The sequence below is a fragment of the Falco punctatus genome, assembly GCF_963210335.1.
Source record: "Falco punctatus genome assembly, chromosome: 6".
Classification (NCBI taxonomy): domain Eukaryota; kingdom Metazoa; phylum Chordata; class Aves; order Falconiformes; family Falconidae; genus Falco; species Falco punctatus.
The window spans coordinates 88307463-88330753 of record NC_137585.1 but is presented as its reverse complement, the minus strand read 5'-3'; the positions used below and the strand labels follow the sequence as shown (position 1 = coordinate 88330753).

Genomic DNA, 23291 nt, shown 5'->3' with positions numbered 1-23291 from the left:
TCAATTTATTGAACCATTGACTCCCGGACTCCCTGACTCCCTAGTATTTGGCTAAGAGCAGATTTTAACCTATTGTAAACACCCACTGCTACAATATGTGGTGCATTCCTTAGAACCTCTTACTTTTCTCTACTTTTAATTTCTTGAAGTTAAGTCTCTTTGTGCTACATATCTTCTGGATGAAGCAAACTGTCACTAGGCACGGACTAAGATGATTTAAATGGTGCAGGCTATAATTATGGATTCTGGAATATCTATTTTTTCTCTGACTGTTTCATAAATTAAAATGTACAGCGTGAACATAAATTAAGGGTTGCTTGTAAATATGAAAAACTGAAACCACATCCATAATAAACTTCAAACATGAAGAAAGTATCAGTATTGTTATTTGTGTTCTATGTGATAACTGACAAATCCATAACTGCAGGATTAAAAATAAATATGTAAACAGACCAGTCAGTCTGAATACTGTGGTCATAGAGATACAGTATGCAGAAAGAGGGAAAAAAACTATCAGTCTTTGCAGATGTTTACTTTTTATGTAGTCTTTCAGTGGAAAAAAAAATTATACATTTACCACCAGCTGAAATTATTCCTGCCACACTTTGCCTTTTTTGTAGTTTCACTGTATGTTTGGATAGTTTTCAAAAGACTAAGAGCTGATACATAAAGAAGGTTGTTTTGTCATGGAGGTGAGCTTACTGAGCATAAACGGTCTCTGAAAAGAAATTGTACAAACATAGTCAGAATAACACTGTACCCCAACAAATATGCCTGTCCCAGGGTGTCATGACACAAAAAGAGCCATTCAGGGTGACCTCCCTCACCTTGGGACTAGCAACCAAGTTCATGATACCCTTGTGTAGAGGGATTTTTAAAGGACTGAGGACATATGTTACCATTGTCCGGGTTGGACAACCCAGGCCTGTTAGTTGAAGCTGTAGAGCAACTTTAAATTGTCCTGGGAACAAGCAGGGTGAGAAAGAAAACAAGCTATGCACAAACAAGAAGCCAGGTGCAGAGCAAGTCCTGGGAACCGCGGAATCCACACACTCTCATCAGCACACTCTGATCAGGCACCTGCAGCATGCTCACCAATCAGCGACACGGACGCCCACGTGGCCAAAGACTCTTATCCAATCACCTGTATGTAAAGTCGGGTGAGCAGTCAGTTTAAGTTACAAATATGACCTGTTTATTTAATAAAGTGAGCACGGCATGTAGCCATATTGGTGTGATTGTCGTGACTTGGCCGACTCTCCACGGGGGACCCTTGTCTTCCTTGGACTTGAATTAAGGTGAAATGACACCAGCCAACCAATTTTATGATTTATTAATACAGAACAAAAGGCATGTGGGTAGATACAATAACTTAATGGCAATTACTTAACTGAAGAACTTAACTGGATAAGCAAGACCTGTGCCACGCATTTCTACAAAGAAAGGTGTGTGTGTGTGTGTGTGTGTGTGCAGGGAGAGAGGGAACAGAGAGAGACAGAGAGAGAGAGAGAGAAAGAGAGAGAGAAAGGAAAGAGACAACACCACCTAAGGATTCAGCAATATCCTATTGGTCCTCCTCACTCCGGATGTCTTGGTGGTGAGGGTCCCACCTGAGCTTTTATTGATACCATTATATTCAGCTCGGGAAGAGGGGTGAGGGGCAGGTGTTTAATTACTTTTTATTTCTTATCATCCTAGTCTGATTTGATTGGTAATACATTTTTTTTTTTTTTCCCCAAGTGGAGTCTGTTTTGCCCATGACAGTAACTGTCAAATGATCTCTCCCCATCCTCACCTCAACCTTCCAGATGTAAGCATTCCATGTTATTTTCTCTCTTCCCCGGTCCAGATGAGGAGGGGGAGTGATAGAACAGCTTTGGTGGGCATGATGGCATCCACCCAAGGTCAACCCACCACAACATCAAAGTCCTTTGGCAGTTGTAAGAATTATGCTGTTGATCTTGCAAAGCCTTATGCATAATTTATACATGTGTTTCAGTGAGAGTATGCATATCCATGTGATTATGCATGTGTAAATCTTTTCAGGATTAGAAATATACAGGTTGGATCTGAGCCCTCAAGGTACTTTAGTGGGGACAACTGGAAACTCCACTAGTTTTCTAAACAAAAGTACTGACCCAAGAAATGAGCATAACCATGTAACTGTTCAGGGTATGAACTGGCACAAGGATTTACAGGAAGATTTGAAGTTACATTGCCAGCTATAGTGGGAAAGGAGCCTCATTTTCGCTGTGGAAACCCCAAAAAAGATACTTACAAAGAAATGAGAATGTCAAGAGTTATACTCTAGTCCATTAAGGAACTAGAGGCAGAATAGTTGCATGGACTGATGGGGGAGAATTATGTGAAATGTGTCATAGAAAGAACAGATATACTTATGAATGACAGATGGACATGAGTTATGAATTGAAATCTATAAAATATAAAGAAGACTATGATATCTTCAGATAAGTACTGATGGTTTATAGAGATAATACAGTTTAGGTTATAACTGATTTTAGAAGCATGGGCATTTATTGGAATAGACATAGTGTAAAAGGAAAACATGAAAGATGGATATATTAACATTTGGAGTTTTGGAAGGGAGAGGAGAGGCTGAAGGAATGTGCCCTGGAAAACAGAAAAAGTGACCCAAGTAAAAGTTGTCATTTTTGTAATGAGTGCAGTATTTAAAACAAAAATAGTTGAAATGCTAAATTGTACTGTGATCATTGGATTTATATTTGTGCAAACATTTTTCATTTGGAATGAAATTTGGCATGAATAAGTACCAGAATGGATGTTTAATTTCAAGCAGGCTATATCTGAAGGGATGCTTTACAAATAAATGCAACGATATTTAGGAAGGAAACAATTAACAAGAAATGCTTCATGTTTTTAAAAGTTTACAGAAGATGGTTATGTTGATTAACTTAATGTCAGATAATTTTCAAGTTAACAGAAGTAAACATTCTCAAAAATTACTAGATAAATCTTCCTTTAAGAGCTATCAAATGAAAAGGAAAATTGTGAATTGCAGACCTTGAGAAAAATGCTAAAAAAGACAAAAAGGATATTAAAAATGCAGAGAGAGATGAAATAGAAATCTGAGAAGAATGATGAAAACCAGTAAAACAGATAAAGGGGATATTAGAAAGGAAAGAGATAATTGAAATAGATATATGTATTAAGAGATGCTAACCACATTTCTAAAAAGATTTTGAACACTGCAAAATAAGAGATCAGTGAAGGATGAAGTTGAAAATTTGAAGATGGAATAAGCTACAGAGTAAAAGAGAATAGGAAAAGAGATAAACCATTAAATTGACTTTTCTTCCATGGACTGCACAGTATTTATGAGAGAAAAAGAAATCATGTCATCTGGTATTAGCTGGGTGTTTAGAATCTTGAAGGCTTGAAATCTGGCTTGAGGGTTTGAACCCCAACCCCCCTGCAACAAAACTTGAGGGGCAAAAAACCCCACCCTTATTTGACATTTACAAAAATGACAGAAGGCTTAAACATATATATATAATGGAGCTGTAGTGAAAAGTATAATTTTCAAAATGACACCTTACTTCAGAGAATATGAAGCTGGACTGACATTTATACAGTACTGTAGTAGAGCAACAGAGTTTTGGTTAATAAAACCACTTTTTTCTCTAAATTCCTTAAACCTTTGTGCTATAGTCTACTTAAAAATTCATCAAAAACTCATGGAAAAAATGGATTATTAACTGTTGTCAGTATAAAGGGGTACTGCCTCAGGAATAATAACTGGTATCTTTCAGAAAAAGAAACAAGTAAAACACCATCATGTATTTGTGAATGTTGTTAAAATTTAACATTAAATGGTTGTTTTTCTCTTAATTTAAATAAAAGCATTAAGGAAAGGGGAAAAAATAAGAAAAAAGAAGGAAAATTCTAATATCCTAAGAGTTTATTAATCATTATGATCCAGATCCTGAAAAGTATATATTTCAATTCCAGGTTCTTTTTAAAATTCTTCTTGGTATTAGGCAGTTTAAAGCAAGTTATGGGAATCAATTCAAAATTTTTTGTTATATATTTCAAGGTCTGGACTATAAACATCTATACAAAAATCCAGGAAGAACTTTGAACCTCTCATTCTCAGGACAGGCTTTCTTTACAATACACAAGCTTAAGAATTGCAGAATACGTACTCCTTGCCTTTTACAATGAGTAAGGAGTCATCTAAAACAATGTGTCACAAAAAGCTTCTAAACTGGCTAGTGGGGGAAGAAACAAGCAAGCACCACTTATGACAGAGATGCATCATAAATCCTGTTTCCTTATTGAATGAAGATTCTCAGCCTGAAGCCTTCTGATAAAAGTTATGTGTCCGTACCTTTTTTTTCACCCTGGAAAAGCAGAGTCAGTGCTTTCTTTCAGAAAATAGCTGTTAAAAGAGGAGATTTCACCACCTGTGCCTTTTACGTAATGTTTTGGTAGATAATGTTCATTCACACTTCCTTTTCACTTTCCAACAGAATGTCTTAATAACCAGAATATACTCTCTAAATTAGATTATTTTTGGTGTTTTCTACTAAAGATGATGTGCTAAGGATTAACAACAAAGCTTGTAACTCTTTAGATTTGTAAACCTGCAGTATCCATTTACCTGATAACAGGTAGTTAGATGCAAGTTCTGATCCAATGTCTTGGTATTATATATTAATTTTTTAATAACACACCCAGTCCCCACCCAACAGAACCCCCACACACAGCTGTAGTCTTTAAAGCAAAGACAAAGAATTTTGTTGCCCACCTGGCCACATATACCATAGTCTTAGAGTTTCATCTAGGTTCTTCTTTCTGACTCACAAATTATAAATTTCATCTAGCTTCCACAGGAAGTGTTTAAAGCCCTATCTCTTTCAAGACAAATCCATAATAGTTAGGACACAGTCTTTCTAGAAGGTTTGGAAGAGTCTTTTCTTAGAGAAGTGAACTCCTATGCTGAATGCATTAACTCAGCGTGCTCTCACCATGTCCTCCTGTAACTGGCAGAAGTAGTGGCTAATGTAGTTTGTCTGGGGCCTGATCTGTAAGGCTGAAAACAAATTTAACTCTGCTTATTAAGGAACCCCACATTACCAGAATCAGCTGAAAATTAGGCACAAACAGCCACTTATTCCCCCAAGAGTAACCAGTATGAAAATAAAAAAAAAAAAAAGAATTGTCATACACCTACGAAATTATAGTATTGAAAACTGAAGTATATACAAAACTTTAGACTTTCCATGGTGAGATTGCAAGAAAGGAAAGTCATCTAAGCATTACCTGCAAAAGCTAAACTTTATCAACTTCACTTTCTCTGAACTTAGCTTTTAGCATAAAATCATATTTGGCAATGGTAAGAATCACAACATTTTGTAATAACTGCGCTATTTCATTCAGATAGAATCTACCCTGTTTCTGCAGATAATGATGTAGTTCTCGCTGGGCATGTCTGAATGCATGACAAGAAATTTTGTGTTGCCATCCTGTTTGTTTGTGCTTACATTATGTTCCTTGATTTAACATGAATTTCCAGTATATGTATCTTGAAATCTGTCTCTGCAAGCTGTGTGAAGCAAAATGTGAAGCATTTTAGTGTTAAATGGAATCACATGGATAAATGACTCAGATTAAATAACACATTAAAGTATGTTGTAAAATGTGAAGTACCTTTATTTACGTAAATACAAGTCTTTAAATTCAAATCTCTTCTTGACAATCCATGTATTAGGAATGCATTTCCATACCATCACCCCTAGTTCCAAATTGCACATAAAAAGCACCCCAGATTTAATTTATAATGTTAATAACAGAAGCAAAATACAGACATTGAAAGCCTAGATCATTTTGTAGTTAAAATACTGGTTTAGGAACCAAAAAGGAAGCAGGAGATAATAAATACTGCATGTCTCAGAGAAATTATGTGAGGATTTGTAACACTACTGCAGATAATGCTTGGAATGATTTTTTGATAGAAGTTGAATATATTATTACTGTAATTTTCTATGTGCTCACAGTCATGGAGAAGATTTTTGTCTTCATGTATATCTGGTCTGAGATCCTATTTTGAAGCGAAATTAAGGACAGAGTTTGTCTTTGCTTCCTTCCAGAACTTAATGCTGTTCACAGTGTTTGCAAAAAAACTTGGTATTTAAATTGTCATGGCAGTTGTTTGTGGTTTTTTACTCTCACATGCATAAGGTTGCCTAAACACCATACCTTCTTTTTCCATGTCTTGTTCAGTTGTAATAGCAGAGTCCTAGCATATAGCCATCTACCTGGAATCTGATGTTATGAAAATAAAATAAGGTTATTTGGAATTTCTTCTCACCTCTTGCAGTGAATATTTATATATATGCACAAAAGGCACAAAAAAATTAACATCAGCTGCAGCTCTCTCTAAACATAATACTGCCTGCCTGTATCAATCTGGGTGACTTTGTTCAGGCACTCTCAGCTGTAAGCAAAAACACTCTCCAAAGAGAGAAAAAGATACATACATACCTGCATATATACATGCATGCATGCATACGTACATACATGTATACACACACACATAAATAAAGTAGTTACTTACAAATACACACTGAAGATAAGTAACATTTAAAGAGCTAGCAGGTTAAGCACTAGTATGCTTACTATCCTTTGTAAAGTGCCTGAAGAGTCCTTGTTTGCTGGCCAGGCATCAGTCAGGAGTAGAAAGCTGAGTCTCAGCTGCCCTCAGGAAAGATCCTGAGTGTTGCTTAGTTGTTGTCTTTCACTTTTTCTTTCTTTTTTTTTTTAAATAATGATTTTATGGTCTTCCATATTGGTGTTTTTCCTTTTTAAACCTTGAGCTACTACTGATCAGTGCTTCTGCAGTCACAGTTTTTCTGTAACCTTATCTTTCTTTTCTTTCATGACTTAAAATTCTCTTTATTAGAATTTTGTAAGTTAGGTTATGTAGCTGGGCCACGTCAGAGCTCAGCCTCTGGTCCATGTACAGCTGAACTAAGTGTGGAATGGGGGAGGTGAGGAGGAAGAGTAGTGAAGACTATGGTTACAGGGAATTAAAAATACCCCAGAGGTCTTGACCTGGAGTCAGGATCGTGTCTGATATTCAGGAAAATTGTGAGGATAGACATTTTAGAGCAAAACTGGTGTGCAACATTTGAGGTCTAACATGAGGCAGAAGAGGCACTTGTGCAAATCTTCAGGTAGACAGCACCTCGAAGGTGTACTTTAGTACCTCAGGAAGGACTAAGTGTGTGTTACAAGTGACAGGCAGAAGGTAGACGAATGTCTTGATGTATCAACAGTTGCTGGCCTGGGAGCATCATCCTCAGCCATCACCTGATGTGAGCTGCCTCTCTTCCACATAAGGGGGTTCAACATTAACAGGAAAATCAGCAAGGGGTTATTACCTCTGCTGCTCAATTTCTGTACCTCTGGTTAACCTGAGAAAGGCTGGCAAACATATGAAACGTGACTGTATATGTAGTTATGTCTTCATTTTGATCCGACAGACACCTTGGATCCTGACGACATTAATAAAAATCTTTATTCCACTTCTCTTTGTTATTCTTTTTTTCCTGTGACTTTCTGTTGCTGCTTTGTCAGTGAGAATTATCTTCCATTCTGAACTGAATAGACTGTTTTCTCCCCAAAATAACTCCTTTGCCTAGTAAATTATTTTACAAAGTCTCTCTTATCTGAAAAAATAATTCAAATTTGTTTTGAGAAGATGTTTTATTTCTTTTCCAAAGAAAAATAATTTTTCCTACTTTCATTATACTAATATTGTTATACCTTTATGAGGTAGACTGTTTCCTGGTTTGACTTGCTTTTGTGTCTTAGTCACATGTTTGTAAAATACAGCATGACTTTCCTTCCAAGTTTGGAATGGTAGCCACACAAACTGAACTCTTTAAAGTTGAAATATCAAACCTCATTTAACTACTTAATTTTATTTTTTTTAAGAGTACCCTTGATTCTCCAGGTCCGTTCATTTGATCAGAAATGATAGCTTCTGCACTAATCCTCTTTCATCCTCTACCTCAGCCCTCAAAAAGGAATGTGTAAGTCATATTGTATTTAAGATGTTCACGGTAGATTCTCACATTCTTCCCCAGTGAGAACTTACTTTATACCATATACAACATTTAACTAATTAGTCTGTTGAGGTAGCCACTCCAGTGTTAGAACATGAATAATATCTGGTATGTGTTCAGTTCAAAGGGACTACATTTTTCAGTTTTACAATGGGGTTAAGATAATCGCACAAGGCATGAGAAGACCCTTGCAAAGCATTATTTGTGAGGAAAATGTGGGGGAAAGTAAGGTAATTCATTGAATAAAACATGTAATTTGGCCAAAGACCATAACAAAATGGGTAATAATTGAAGTTGGAGTACAGATATTTAAGAATAAGTAGAATACTTAGAATACTTTGTTCTTCTGTGTTACATAAAAGGCTTGTCTCTTAAATAAACAATCAACAGCACGCAGTTCAGAAGGTTATAGTTTGCTTTCAAATGAGAACAGCTTTGCTACATTAATAACTACAAATTTAATTTTCAAATTATAATTTCCAATGGAAGAGCTCAATGTTGTTTTTTTCTAGATCCATTTGATACTTCTTAATTTAACATATTTTGTTTTAAATCGTTAATTTTTATTTCAGTTAAAAAAGCTAAAATATATTCTTGCTACAAGGCAGATAAATAACCACACCAAATTATGCAAAACATTTATTGTGGTGATTTTTAGGCCCATAGTGCAGTTCTTCTGATGTTTTAATGCTATTATCTATTAATAGGGTGGGGTGGGGTTGGGTGAATACCTTTATTCTTTCCATCTCTTTTCTTTAAAATCAGAATATCTGAAATACAGTAACTCTCATTAAACTGATAGCAAATGTGGGTTCATACTAATGGGCAGAGTTGGGCTTTCTTGTAATAAAATGACTTTACCAGTTTAGAAACAGTGTGGGAAGTCCACACCAATTTATGAGTTAATAAATATATTAGAGCTAAGAAGTAGTTTGACAAAGCTGATAAGACTTACTCACCATAATTAAAATTGGAGAAAAGCACTCAAGGTGTAGAAGGCAGGAGATATTTGTAAATTGACAGGATTTTCTTGCTGAAACGTAACAATGCTGAAAGCAGTGGAATAATTTCACGTGACTCCACTGGGTCCAGGATTTCACCTGTGTGAGTTTCCTCTGATAATATTTTATTTATTAAATATTAGGTAATTGTTCCCCTTTTGGAAGGATGAGGGATTGATGAGGGATGAGACCTGTGGAAATTAGCAGAAACAATTGCAACCGATACGAATACATACATCTCTTTTTATGTCTTTTCTTCTCACCAATCTTAATTAATTTTTCTTTCATAATAAAATTAGTTATGACTGAAAAGTGGATTTCTTTCATCATAGGTGCTTCCTTCACTCAGTATGTTCCTCTTTTGATCCCCCTCTCTAAGCTTACTAGACCATTTACAGTTTCTTAACTGTGGGAGTTAGGATCCTGTCATAGTCATACCACAAAGCAGAATCATCAAAACTAAATTATAACAAATCACATCCTTTTAAGTCTTAATATTTAACTTATTTATTTGTATCAACCTATTGTTACAAAATCCCCTGATATGTTTTATACCACCTGCTTGCCTTATCCATTGTTTTATTTAAGTCTGTAAAGCACCTTGTAGAAAAGAACCCTCATCAGGTGTAAATACAGTTCGATTCCAAAGGAGCTACCTCAAATTACATCAGCCTCCATTGTAGCTCATTATGTTCCTTTTCATACCTACTTTGCCTTATTTATAGCACGGCAATAAGGTATGATTTACATTGTCTATTAAATTTTAGCCTGAAATGACTAGCTTTATGTTTTCTATTTTATCATTTATCTTTAACTCCATTCACAGCTGTCAAGGTTTTTATATATACCCTGGTAGCACTTCTAAGAGGAATGTTCCAGGTACAGCAAGATGCAGCTGAAGTGCCTTACAAGTCAGAGATGTCTCTCTTCCTCCAGGCATCTAACTTAACAGATTCAGTTATTCTTCTTTGACTACTCTTTCATAGTAGCCCTGTTGTACACCTTGCATTCCTATGCTATACCCTGAAAAGGATCATAACTGCACCTTTATTGTTCCTGTAATTTTCATCATCCAGAACGTTTACTTATGTGATTTATCAGGTATGTTTATGATATTGATGGTGAAAGCATGTTATATTTTTTCTGGTTTAAATAATGAAAGTTTACTGCTATATTGACTACTACCTTTAAGTGAGGTTCATATTTATGTATCTTTTCTTGTGCATAGTGTAAAGAAATCTTTCTGCATAAAGATGGCATAATAGTTATTTTAGGTCCATACAAATATTTCAAGTGAATATGACCATCAATATATTGTAAAACATAGTAATTATTTTTAAAGTGCATAAAGACTTTTGGATTATGAGAAAGGGTCACGTTTCGGCCTCATATAATCATTCAGAGCTATACAAAATGTTAATGCTAAATATTAAATTCTAGTTCTTTAGCTGCAACAAAAAATTCTTCTGCATAATTGAGAAGCATTTGGACTTTTCTTGCTACTGGGTATCTCATTGGAGACACTTTTCTTATTGCTGCAAATTAAAGCAGTTCTACAGAAAATAATAATTCAAATAAAGACAACTAGTGAAGTGTCCCCATGGAGTTACGCCCTAGGTCAATTATAAGCATAGTCAGAGTCTTTCTTGGAAAGATCTGTTAAACCATAAATAGAATATTGATTTTTTTTTTTTTTTTAATTGTTCATAAGTACTAATTAAGTAAGTATGTGGACATTGTTAGTCACTTCTTTTTGTTTACTTTCTTAACTACATTGTTGAGCTGACCAAAAATCATCCTACATTTTGTGTGCTTGTTTCTTATAATGTTATAATTTCAAAAAGCTCTATCATTTTTACAGGTATTTTGATCTTGATTAAAAGCAAAACTTATTGTTTTAAAATAATCTATTTTGGCAACTTTTCATTTAAGAAAAAAAAAAAAGAAAGAATTGTTAGAACATTGACTGATGTTGAATGATGACTATTCAAATTTCAAATTGCTTATAGCTTTTCAGTTTCTTTCTTTTGTGAAAATGACAGTATACATAACTCTACCTTTGTGATTTGGTAGCAGAGACTTTCACAATTGAGCTACTTCTTCAGAAGTTTCACGCATTGTGATTGTTTATGAAAAGTGTACTGTGGAAATCAATTATCCCCTCCAAAAATTTCAGAGGAAGTGTCTGTCCTTTGTGTACATGTTTGTTGTAAGTCCTCACTGGAAACCAGTTGAAGTTCAGTCATATCACAGTTGTCATCTGCAGATACAATTATATAGCTATATTTAATGCCTCAGTGGATAGCCCTACATTACAGTTTAACTTTCCACAGAAATCTAAATTTGTTCTTGGACTGTGTATTTTTCTATCATATTAGATAATCTGTATGAACAGAAATCCAATTTTAACTCAATCAACAGAACTTTGAAGAAGGTTACATAAAATAACTTGCATGGCTTTTAGTATGTCACCCAGTATGTGACTAGCCTGTTCATTTATTCGTTGCTGGAAACATATTCAGGCATGAAACTGAAACTCTTACTAATGATCTCCACCTGGAGTACTTTTTTACTGTTTTAAGAAATATTCTCCCCCTCCTTTTTGGTTTTTGGGTTGTGTTTTTTTCGTTTTGTTGGGGTTTTTTTTCCTAGTATGGAATATGTCAGATTTTTTACTGTTTAACTTGGAAATTTCTGGTTCTAACTCTGAGCCCCAAGATGAAAATAACTTTCATATTTCCATGAAATAGATATTTATTTTGTTAGATTGTTGAATAATATAAATTACAGTTCAAAATTACTTACTTTTCTATTTCCTTCTGCTGATACAGGATTGCTCTCTACAGTATATTCATGGGTATTTATCTTAGTTGGTTTTAAACAGATGGAAATTATTGGACTTCACAAGCTCTTCATATACACAGTCTGGTGTAAATGGTTATACCAACTCTATTCCCATTATATTCACCTTTCATTTTCTTTTATTAGTCAATTATTATTAATCCTAACAATTTTGAGTGCTAAATAGTATCTCTTCTTTTCTTGCTTACGAATAGCAAAAAAAAGGTGTATGGCACTGACACATAAAACTTTTATTCTAAAGCAGGCCTGTGGTTCAGTTCACTTCATATCCATTCTTTAATAATATTCAGTACCAGAAGCTTTAGAATAAGGTGTAAAAGGGTACCATGAGGAGAAGTGATTAGACTGATAGTAAACATATGCCTTAGTCTGACCAGTGTGGGGATTTAGAAGCGAGCTGCTATATTTCTTCCCAAGTTCGGGTGACCCGTGTATCTAGATACAAATGAAATGTTATCATGGATACTGAATAGTATAGGCTTGTAGCAGATTCCTTTTCTATTGCCTGACAAAGCAATTTAATAATAGGGTTGGTACCGTACCTCCTCTAACCTGCTCGTCACATGGTCTTTCTCTGAAAAGAAAACAAGCTCTGTAGTTTCCACAGCCAGCTTCCTCAGCTAGCCCTTTGTACACTTTTCAGGGTTACCCGAGATGACTTTGGTACCTAAGTTTGAGTACTGTGTACTGGCCCTATACGGAATTATTGTGGCTGAAGTTTTCAGATTTTATTTCTTTTTACTAGCCTTTTATAAGACCAGCAAAGTTTGCTTCAATTTTCAAGAGGAAAACCACAACTTGGTAACAATAAAATATTTTCCTTTTGTCAGTTTTTTTCTATTAAGTGTTTCCCCTCTAGGAAGTCCTCTTTTTGTCATCTCACAACAAAGTGCAACTTCTAGGTATTTTTACCTGATCCAAAGTCATACGGCTACAGCAGGATGAAAGCAGACTACAGGGTCAAGCAGCGAGGCTTCATTATAGAAGAGGCTGACGAAAGCATGGATTGTAGCTGTGTTACTTTTTCTCTTCAACAGGAATGTTGAGAGTACTACTCCTTTTGCTTTACTATAGATATTGGGTGTGACCTACATGGCTTTCTTAACAAGCCATGGCTTAAACATGAAAACTGTAAGAAAGCTAATTAGGAATGGACATAGAGAAAGGGAGGACAAGAAATATTTTTATGTGTCTGTGGATATATGAATGTGGTAATATCCTGGGCTGACCCTGGTGAGCAACTAAGTACCCACACAGTTGCCCACTGACTTTCTCATCACAGTGAGATGGGGTAGAGAACCAAAAGACAAAAAGTGAGATGGTTGAGATAAGGACAGTTTAGTAAGTGAAGCAAAACAATGTGTGCAAGCAAAGCAAAATAAGGAATTTATTGACCATTTCCCACCTGCAGGCAGATGTTTAGCCACTTCCTGGTAAGCTGGTCCTCAGCACAGGTAAGGGTTACTTGCAAAGATAAACACCATAACCACTAATGTTCCCTCTTCCAGCCTCTTTCTTTATGCTTTTATTGCTAGGCATGCTATCACATGTTATGGAATATCCCTCTCTTTGATTCAGGTCAGCTGCCCCAACCATACCTTCTCATTTTCTTGCTCACCCTCAGCCCATTTTTGGCTGGGATGGGAACAGGGGCAGCGTGAGAAAGAGAAAGCCTTGACACTGTGCAAGTACTACTCAGTAATGGTCAAAATACTGGTGTGCTACCACCATTGGTTTAGCCACAAATGCAAAGCAGAGCACCATACAGCTGCTATGATAGAAGTTAACTTCATCCCAGCCAGACCCGGTATAGGTAGTGTCCAATTATCTGTCTTGTGGCATATAAAGGTTAGCAGAAATCTTGTTTGTAAATATCAGGCAATCCATTTTCTGATAAGGAAGATGGGGGCTATTGGTACTCCATGTAAGGAATATTTTCCACTCGTTGTCAGATGATAGGCAGACAAGAGGGAATTATTTTTTTTTTTATATCTGAAAATGTTTTCAGCGAGAGGTATAGAGAAGTGTGGCATGGGATAGTAAGTATAGCCAGGCTTCTGCTGTTGTCATAACAACAGAAGTGAAAGTCTGCTTTTCACAGAAAGGCTGAAGACAATAAAGAAAACTAGAGAAAATGGTTTGAAGAAGGAAAGGAGGGAGAGGAAGAGGAAAAAAAAGGAGCTGGATATCTCTGAGTCAAGTGGAATTCAGTATTCATAACTGAATACTGAAAAAAATATGAATTACAGTATTCATAACCATTGTATTTGGTGGAATTTTTACTGATATAAAATCAAATACTTTTATATTTTGCTCAGCCTGGAGATTAAAGCTACATTCAGGGCTTTCCTGCAGATGAGTTAGAAGCACTTTCTGTATATTCTTGCTCATATTTTAGTATATGCATCGTGATTCTTAGTATTCTCTTTTTTGGCATGTACTTGATATCACAGACATCTCCTTTAGATAATGAATCAGTCAATGGCACTTTACAAGGTCATTGAGACATTGCTGAGGACAGCTCCTTTACTAGCCTGATGGTCAAGAGAGCACTGTGTGTAACATGACAGTGGAGGTAACTGTGGTTGCCAAGAATGCAGATTGATGCTTTCTGGCCATAGTGTTATCCCAAATCTTCACCCAGTGTGCAAGAGCCGATCCGCACACAGAGCCGAGATACTTGTTCATGGCATGTCTGCACAGAGATGGGTGCTGGGTGGTAGATCCACAGAGCTAGCACACCTCACACATGGTAAAAACTTTTACGTACTTAGGATGATTCTTTACAATTATGTTTACTCATACTTATTTCTCACTGGTTCTTACAAGCCTTGTCTCCGTGTAAAAGTACAGTATTCTTTCTTTTCAGTACACGTTCTGTGGGGAAGGGACTTTGTTAGTAGGGGGCTTTCTTTGCTCGAAGGTGATCTTTCAGTATGCTTATTAGGACAGTTCACACATAGCTCAAGTAATTAACTGTTTGGTGTCATTAACCACTTGGTTCTCCTTGAGCTCAACTTGTTATTTCTTAGCTTGGGGTATTTATGGTGTCATGTGCTCCTTCTCCCAAGGCCATGTCTTGTTAACTATTTGTAAGGGTTGATTAACATGCTCTGGTTTTCAAATTCTTCCTTGTTTTCTTTAAAGTAAATAATTATTCTATCAATAGAAGTTGATTTTGTAGGCTGAAGTAAGATGTCCATTTGTACCAGCAGCTGACACATGTTCAGGCATGAAGAATAATTGCAATGTAGGTGATTCAGGCATGTCTGAACTTTCTGAACTGACAGGTAAGATCCTAGAATACCTTAAATACTGGTAACTCCTGGCCTCCTCTGGGGCAGGAATACGCCTGCCATTAATGGTCTGCTGGGACCCACTTGGGACATACTGTTTGAGGACATATCTGTCATTGATGGTCACACTGGAGCTGGACATGCTACTTTACCAGAATTCTGCAATGAATACAGGTATGTCATAGGTGGCCGTTTTTGACAGGTAGACAAGATGTGATAACATGGCCTTGCAAGAAGACAGCTGTGAGAGCAAACTAACAAGTGATGCACAGATAGTTGTGTGTCAGATCTTTATAAAGCAAAACAGAAAGCTTCCTGTGACCTGAAATGATCAAGACAGGAACTCAGAAATTACATGCACAGAACTAATAATCTGTTCCTTGCAGAGGGCTATGAAGGCTATGTCATATGTAGGAATGAGTGATCCACGCCAGCTGATATCTAGAGTGAGATGTGGTGCTGATAAAAGCACCTGTGGCATACTCCCTTTGTCTTATCTGAGGCTGGTGGCTGCTGTTACTCAGATGTGGTCTTGAAAAAGCTTGCACTATGCTGTGGCCAGTGTGCCTTTGTGATAAATTATCCAGCACCTCAATGTTGCTGGAGACAGCTTTCCTACTGCTTAAATGCTCTCAGGAGCTTGCAGCCCATGACAGCACATTACATCACACAGAAGCAGTGTAACCATTGCTGAGGGGAAAGGAAGGACTGGTCCCTTAGGTAGATTAAGGAGTGATAGATATTGGTGAGAGCAGGGCAGAACCCCTTCCATAGCTGTACTGGGGTTTGATGCATTTATAGTTCTTGTGATGTAGGTGAGGTCTGGGAAGGGCTTGGAAACACTGTAGAAGTCTGAGATAGATGGCATGGGGTATGTTGTACAACTAAGAGTAAGGATCTTTAGAATACCTCTGAGGATGACATGTGCTATGTTAAGTATACTAGGTATGAAATGTTTGTATCAGCTTTACACATCCAAATTCCTTTTTATGTGACCCTTAGTTTTTATATTGCACTTCTTGTCAGCTACTTCTAGAAAAAGCCAGTGGTCTGTAAAGCAGTAGATAACCTCAGCACAGTGTGTCTATTGCGCTGCTCTCTGCAGGAACTGTTTTGCCACCTTGTTGTTTTCAAACTTATGCCTAGTTTGCTAGGAATTATCCTAATCTTTCTGATTGTTGCTTTGTAAGCATGTTCTGTGAATACTTTCCTCCAGGACATATTAGACTAAAACATTTTATGTGCTGTAGAGAGATTTTATTCTTATTTCTGCTCTTTTATTACTTCTGCATATTTCAATGGTTATACTTACTAATATATTAAGGTGCAGATTGCTTCTGTTCCAAAACCATGAGGAAATGAACTTAGTAAAAGCATACACAGCAAGAGTCAGTGCCTTTTAACTATAACTGAACTATTGCTCCCAATTCAAAACTTTCTTATTCTTCAATTTAATACTTTGCCTTGGCCTTTTTGGGTTTTGGGAGGGGGGGTGTACAGATGTTAAGTGGTAACAAACTATGCCTTCCTTACAAGAAAATTTATGCAAATGGTCTCTTTGCCCAAAATTATGAGTTAATTGTTTAAGACCGCATTAGGCTGATAACAGGAGTTCAGGCTGAAAACAAGAATTTGTTTTTGTAATCTCTGTGTGGGAGTTCTATACTGACACAATATCTACTGCATCTACTGTACTCTGACTTTGTAATCAAATCTGAAAAGCATTCAGCTTTATTCTGTGTTCACGATGAACTGGACCGTATGTCTGCTTCTTTGTAAACCTTTTGACAGAAATGAAATTTCAGAGTTATCACTCATAGTATTTAACATACCACATTTCCTTCATTATCATTCCAAGAACAAATTAGGATTGGTGCTTGAGCAATTAGTATCAATTGCTCTGTGCCTGTGCATGTGAACAACTTTTATATTCAGCTTCATACATTGGGTTAAAACAGACATGTTACCCATCACAACAAACTTTTAATCCATTGGATTTCTTACTGCAATGATTTAGTTCTGTGAGATTCTTAGAGATCTTCTTTTAGTCTTGCTATAAAGATTTTCAAGAATAAAATCCACATCCAAAAAAAAAAAAAAAAAATAAAAGGGAAATTGTTCTAGTTACTGAACTAAATCTAATAGTATTATAATTACATGAATTACAAATTCCAGAATTATTGACATTTTATAGAAAGAAAAATTGAAATGTTCATTATGAACCGCTGCTTTACCTCTTTATGGCATGAATTTTGCTATTAATAGTCTTCTGCTAACATATAATAGACTTGTAATGTGAAAAACTAGTAGGAGTTAGGCTACAAACAGAGAAAAAGACAAATCCAGTATCAATCCTGTAGAACTATCTGTAGGATGCTGTATATGTGGGTTCAAGAGGAAACTGAGCAGCTAATGCAGAAAGTACCTCTGCTGCAAACAGTAGGTTAGAAGAGACTTAGGTAGTAGTATCATGCATAATTCCTCTGTTCTTAATCTTCCATAGAAAGCAGTTAATGGACACTGCTGGAAAGACAGTGCTAGGCTAAATGGACATCTGGCGTAATCTAACATGTCTATTCTTATGACATCTTTGTTCTTCATAACTTCCAAGATAGATTTTGGAAAGCAAGGGAGATAAACTTTCCTGAAATTTACATTAAGAGGTAAAAATCAAGCAACTGGGCTATGAAGAGTTTTACAACAATTTGTTGTTTAAAACAGAAGTTTTATAAAAAAAAAATAGAAAAATCCTAGAAGGGATGTGTAAATGGTGATTTCAGCTGTAGCATTTTGGTTAAGTTTACTTGATGGGCACAAGCATTCTGTGATGCTAGCTTTAGATATTGACACTGAGCATCTTGACCATGAACAATCTCCGGGAAAGAGACATGCTGTTATGAGTCTTGTAGCTCCAGCCAATCCCAAGAGAATATTCATTGGAACACATCTCATCAAAATCCTTTTCCATCACATACTGTTAATCTCTCTAGTTTTTGCCATTTTCTACTGCAAATCTCTTAAGAGAATTTTAGTAGCTTTGCATTGGATTCATGCCTCTGTCATATAGATATCCAGATGAACCTGGGTGCTTTCTTATGTTACCTGACACCATTTGAAGTGTGATGCCACACCATTAATGTCTTATAGCTAGAACCTTTGCATTTCCAACAGGAAAAGCTTTAGGAAACTTGGATCACTTTTTGTCAGAAACCCAAAAATAAGGCTTTGGAGGCACCAGTATTCATTCTGCTTTTGCTGACTTTGCTGACTCTAAACCAAGAGGACAAGGACCATGAAACAACAGGATTACAAGGAATGTACAGAAAGAAGTAGGTCCTGTAAGTGTGTAAAAAAAGAACTCAGTATCTCCTGAAATGCTAGACCAAGGCAATGGTATCTGATACACTGCATCTCTTGCATCTTCTTGCCCATCCTTTCCAATACTGAAGGAGACAGTTGTTTCCGTGCTTGCCTGTACAGCACTGACATCTCAGTTTAGTGATGAAGTATACCTTTTGATGTTGTTAGAGGAATAAAGGTGATACACCAGCATTTGTGGAAAGAATTGTCTGTCATGAGGGAAGACGGAATGGTGAAGGAGAAATAGAAGGGGCAAAGCAGAAATAAATAAACGCAACTATAGCGGGTTCTCCATTTTTTGTAGGCAAAGCTCAGGGAAAAAACTTAGGGACCAAGGACCCTAACTGTACTCTCCAGATAATGTACAAATGCCCTGCATCTCACAAATAAGAAGCAAACATGGACTCAGACCACAAAGTATTTGAGTACCATATTCCCATACTGTTTACAGTATGGACAGTTGGGAAAAAAGACTAGATTGTCTCTGCTTACTGATCTAGACCAAATATTTATGTGCCAACATTTCTTTATTTAATACTTCATAATATGTAGTCTGATATAATATATTGAGCTACCGGTAAACTAACTAATTAATTCTAACTTTCATTATATACATATTTGGTGCATCAAAGGGTTTCTTGTGGTGCAATATAGCTCTAGCTTGGGATACTATGGCTTTATATTGGTAACGGCTAGTTAAGGGTTGGAAAGATTAGGAAGGCTATAGGAAAACAGTTGGCAGGGGAGTAATCTCTAAGCCTCTGTGAGAGTTGGCAGGGTAAATTGCCTAGGACCTTTATAGGTCTAATTCTGCATGGTTATTAAATTTAAATGCATAGTGAGTTTCCAAAGTGGACATGACAGGAAAGGTGAGGTGAGCCGAGATCAAAATTTAATAAAATAAATCACATCTGAATGTCTAAATTATGGAGATCAGTCCAGACTTTTGCCTTTTTTAATAAAGGAATTAAACAAAAAGAAGCTTCAGTTTCCTTCCAAAAGGTATCTTTTAAAGGCTAATAGATTTCTAGAACAAAGACCCTTGGATGAAATGTATTTTAAGTGACAAAGAACTAGTGTGACTGCTATCCTAATTATTTTCTTCAGACTTTTGCACACAAACTTTTGTTTGCCTAACTGCACAGGAGATGTAGAAGTCTTTTCTGGGAATACATCCTAGGCTGACAAACTTAGAAGCTCGAGCTCAGCACACCTTTCACGTTGCGTAAACATGCAAATCTATGTGACCAGCTTGTGGTGGTTGTAAATTTTGATCAGACTTCCCACAGACAATTTTAAGTGCGTTCATCCTGGTTTTGGCAAGGGAGTTCTGTTCTTACAGCAGTTGCACAGCTGAAATAATATAACAGCCCATTGCAAAAGCAAATGTTCACGATGGATTTTCTCCTACTGTTCAGAAACAAAAGTGAAGGCCAGTGTGTGCAGCAGGAGGTCAACCTATCTTTACGTGATTTAATTCTGTCTGAGTTGTCTCCGGTAAAACCCAATGAGAACTCGATATTGTCAGCATGGTGTAGCAAACTATTTAACAACTTGAACTTAAAGAGAAAGTTCTAAATGATTGATTCTTTCTTCTACCTGCTCTGCATAAAACTGCTAACCAAATGTATTCAAATTAATTAGAACGCAAACACAAAAGATTCCCCCATGCAGATTCCTACAGTCATTCCCATATGACTTCTACTCTCAGAAAAGAGAATAGGAAGCAACAGAAATTGCAGACAGTATGAAAAATGCATTTTGGCAACAACTCCTAAAATTACAGCAAAATGAGTTTATCTGTTTAACATTATTTTTAAAAGCAGCTCCCCTGTCTGTCTGTTTTGCCATTTTAAAGTTGTAGCTTGCACTGCCTTTTCTTTGAAGTCACAGATTGAAAATCAGACTTCAAATCATATCAGAGATTTATGCTTTGTCTCTTTGTTAAGGTTCTTTTCACAGTTCATGAGATGCTATCACTCCCAAAGAATGCTTACTTAACCTAAACAAGGGTAGCCACCTGCACTGAATTACTGACTAATTGGGCATGTCCTTCCTTTATTTCTTCTTCAGCTGATAATTGCCTCTTCAGTGCACACTAATTCATTGCATTAGTCAATATATTAATTTGCTTGAATAAATTCACAAAATAAATCTTTTGTAGTAAACAAAGGATACTATTTAACTTTTCCTTAATACCGTCAGAGACCTATGTTTTCCTTGAACCAATAACATGGTATTTGCACATTTTTACTGACAATTTTGCTAAAAGATTGTTTTTTCAGCTTCTGTTCTTCTAGACACCTAATTGGCCAGATGGAAACAAAAATGCCGCTTTCTCTTTCCTACAACTATCAGAGAAAACTGCTTACCTCTTATCTTTTTTAAATGGTGTTAACTTTATATTACATGCTTTTTACTCTCACTAGAACACTCTAGAATAAAAGTAAAACCAGGATTACTCAATCATCCCTGGAAAGAAGGTCAAACAAACTGCCAAGGAATTTTGTGAAGGAGAAAATCAATGGATATTGTTGCTGAAACTACTTATAGCTGTAGTAGATGGACAAAATACTGGTTTAGCTTGTATGTGTCCATCTGACAGTAAATGAAATATGGCATATAATTAAATGATGACTTCAAATGTGATTCTGAAGGATAATCTTTTAGGTTAGAGAATGGAACAAAGTGGATTTTTTTATAGGTCATATTATTTGATATTTTATTTCAATATATGTCCAAATATACAGCTACTAGTTGTTGACAGTTCAGGTAATACATCCCCAGCACTGCTTCGTGATCACTTTTGTACCCTTGAGTGAATAAGCAATGAATATCTTGTCCAGATTTTACAAAGGGATATTAAGAAAGAACTTCTGTTTGTTACAAACATTTTAAGTTTCTTTCTTTCTTTCTTAAATGGGGTATCTGTCAATGACCTAAACTGTCTTCTATCTTGCCTGTCAGAACTATAAAGAACATCCCTTACCTGGAACTGCTCTTTGCCTTGGGCTTGACTGTAGCTTTGCCCTGGACATGGGGCAGCAGACTGCTGTGTACTGCAAGATGCAAATTGTCACCGTCTGCTCCCATTTGTTCTGCCGGGAAGTTACCCTGTGACAAGCCAACTACTTCAGCCTTTGCAAGACTATGCTTCTGCAGCAGCCTGCAAACACTGGCATGAACCCTTGCACAAAGAGCATAGGCAGGGTGCCCTAAGGCTTCTGTTATTCTTGTCTGGAGAACTGAAACATGACTAAAATGAGGTACAATGCACATGCTCTTTACTCCCTTGTCTGGCTGTTGAAACTGTTTCACAAATTTTCCTGTCCAGAGGCCTAGATTCAGAGAAGCAAGGTAAGACTAGATCCACAGAAGCACATAAGTAGATTGATATCTGCTATTCCGACTTTTTAGTCATTTGATATCCACAACATTTTCTCTCATAAGTAGCATTCATAAATCAAATTTGACAATGTGAGAGAGGTACTTATAACACCAAGAACACTCAACAGGGTTAGATTAAGATAACTCATAGCGGAGTATGAAGAGCCTGTTATAATGAAAACTTTCACTTTCCAAAGACATTCACATTAAGAAAGAACTCATTTTTTTGCAGTTTTATATGAGCTTTCCTTTAATGGCTTAAATCACAATATAATCAACAATGGGAGAAAACTATACTTTTAAAAATAACAGAAAGAAGGACTAGCTCTCTTCCAGATTTAGGTGCTTTACTGTCAACTTTAGTCATTTGGCTGTGCAAGTTATCCAAAATCAGGTTCATCTTTTTCTTCTAAAATATAACTAGAGGAGTCCAGCAGGCATTCACCTGTTACATGTAATTGATTCAAGTGCTTCGGTGTTACAGTGTTTGTCAAGGAGGTGAAAATCTCTGCATGAAGGGAACTGACCTACATCTCCCTGGTCCCTCAACAGAGTGCCTGGTGGCAAGCTACAGGGGAAAGGTGGCTACCCTTCTGTTTAGTTATATGCTAGTATAGCAGAAAGTGAGTTTCAAGGGGCAGAGAGTGAGTGAATAAGCAAAAGGGAGCATGATTCCATGGCTCAGAAGTAAGGTCACTTCTTTAGCAAAAGGGAGCATGATTCCATGGCCCAGAAGTAAGGTCACTTCTTTGCAAGTGCAGTTTCAGTTCTGATATGTGGCTATAACATTATTTATTCATTTTATCCAACAGTTTTTTTAATACAAAATGCAGAAGAAACCCTAGCTTCTGTGCTGCAATGGCTACACTCTTGTCTGCACCAAAGCTACTCTAAAGCTAACTTCTGTCTGTGTACATAAATCGCAGTCATACAAATAATTGCAGCACAGATTTATCTTCAAGCTGCCTGTCACTCCTTAGGCATTAACTAGAGAACCTGGATACATAACTCCGGGTTCCAGGAATCCACTAAGCAACAATGCTCAGGTGCTGCAGTGTTCAGTGATGCGTTAGCCAAGTCTTCTTGCAGCTCCAGCTCTGTATGACTAAGCATAACTGATGTAAACACTTCAACAAAGTAGCTCTTAACAAACCAGCACAGCCTACCTGCCCCCTGCTTCTCCACTGTAACACTAGGACAAAAAACAGAGCTATATTTCTATGAAAAGCACTGAGGTACCTGTCTAGAAAAAAAAAAAAAAAAAAAAAAAATTA

General features: G+C 36.5%; 1 long non-coding RNA gene across 1 annotated transcript; it reads left to right on the top strand.

Moving 5' to 3' along the window:
• The first annotated feature begins 166 nt into the window (after positions 1-166).
• Positions 167-23291, top strand: LOC308066302. Its single transcript, XR_013929127.1, has 2 exons — positions 167-22709; positions 22758-23291. It is a non-coding gene; the product is annotated as an uncharacterized lncRNA (long non-coding RNA).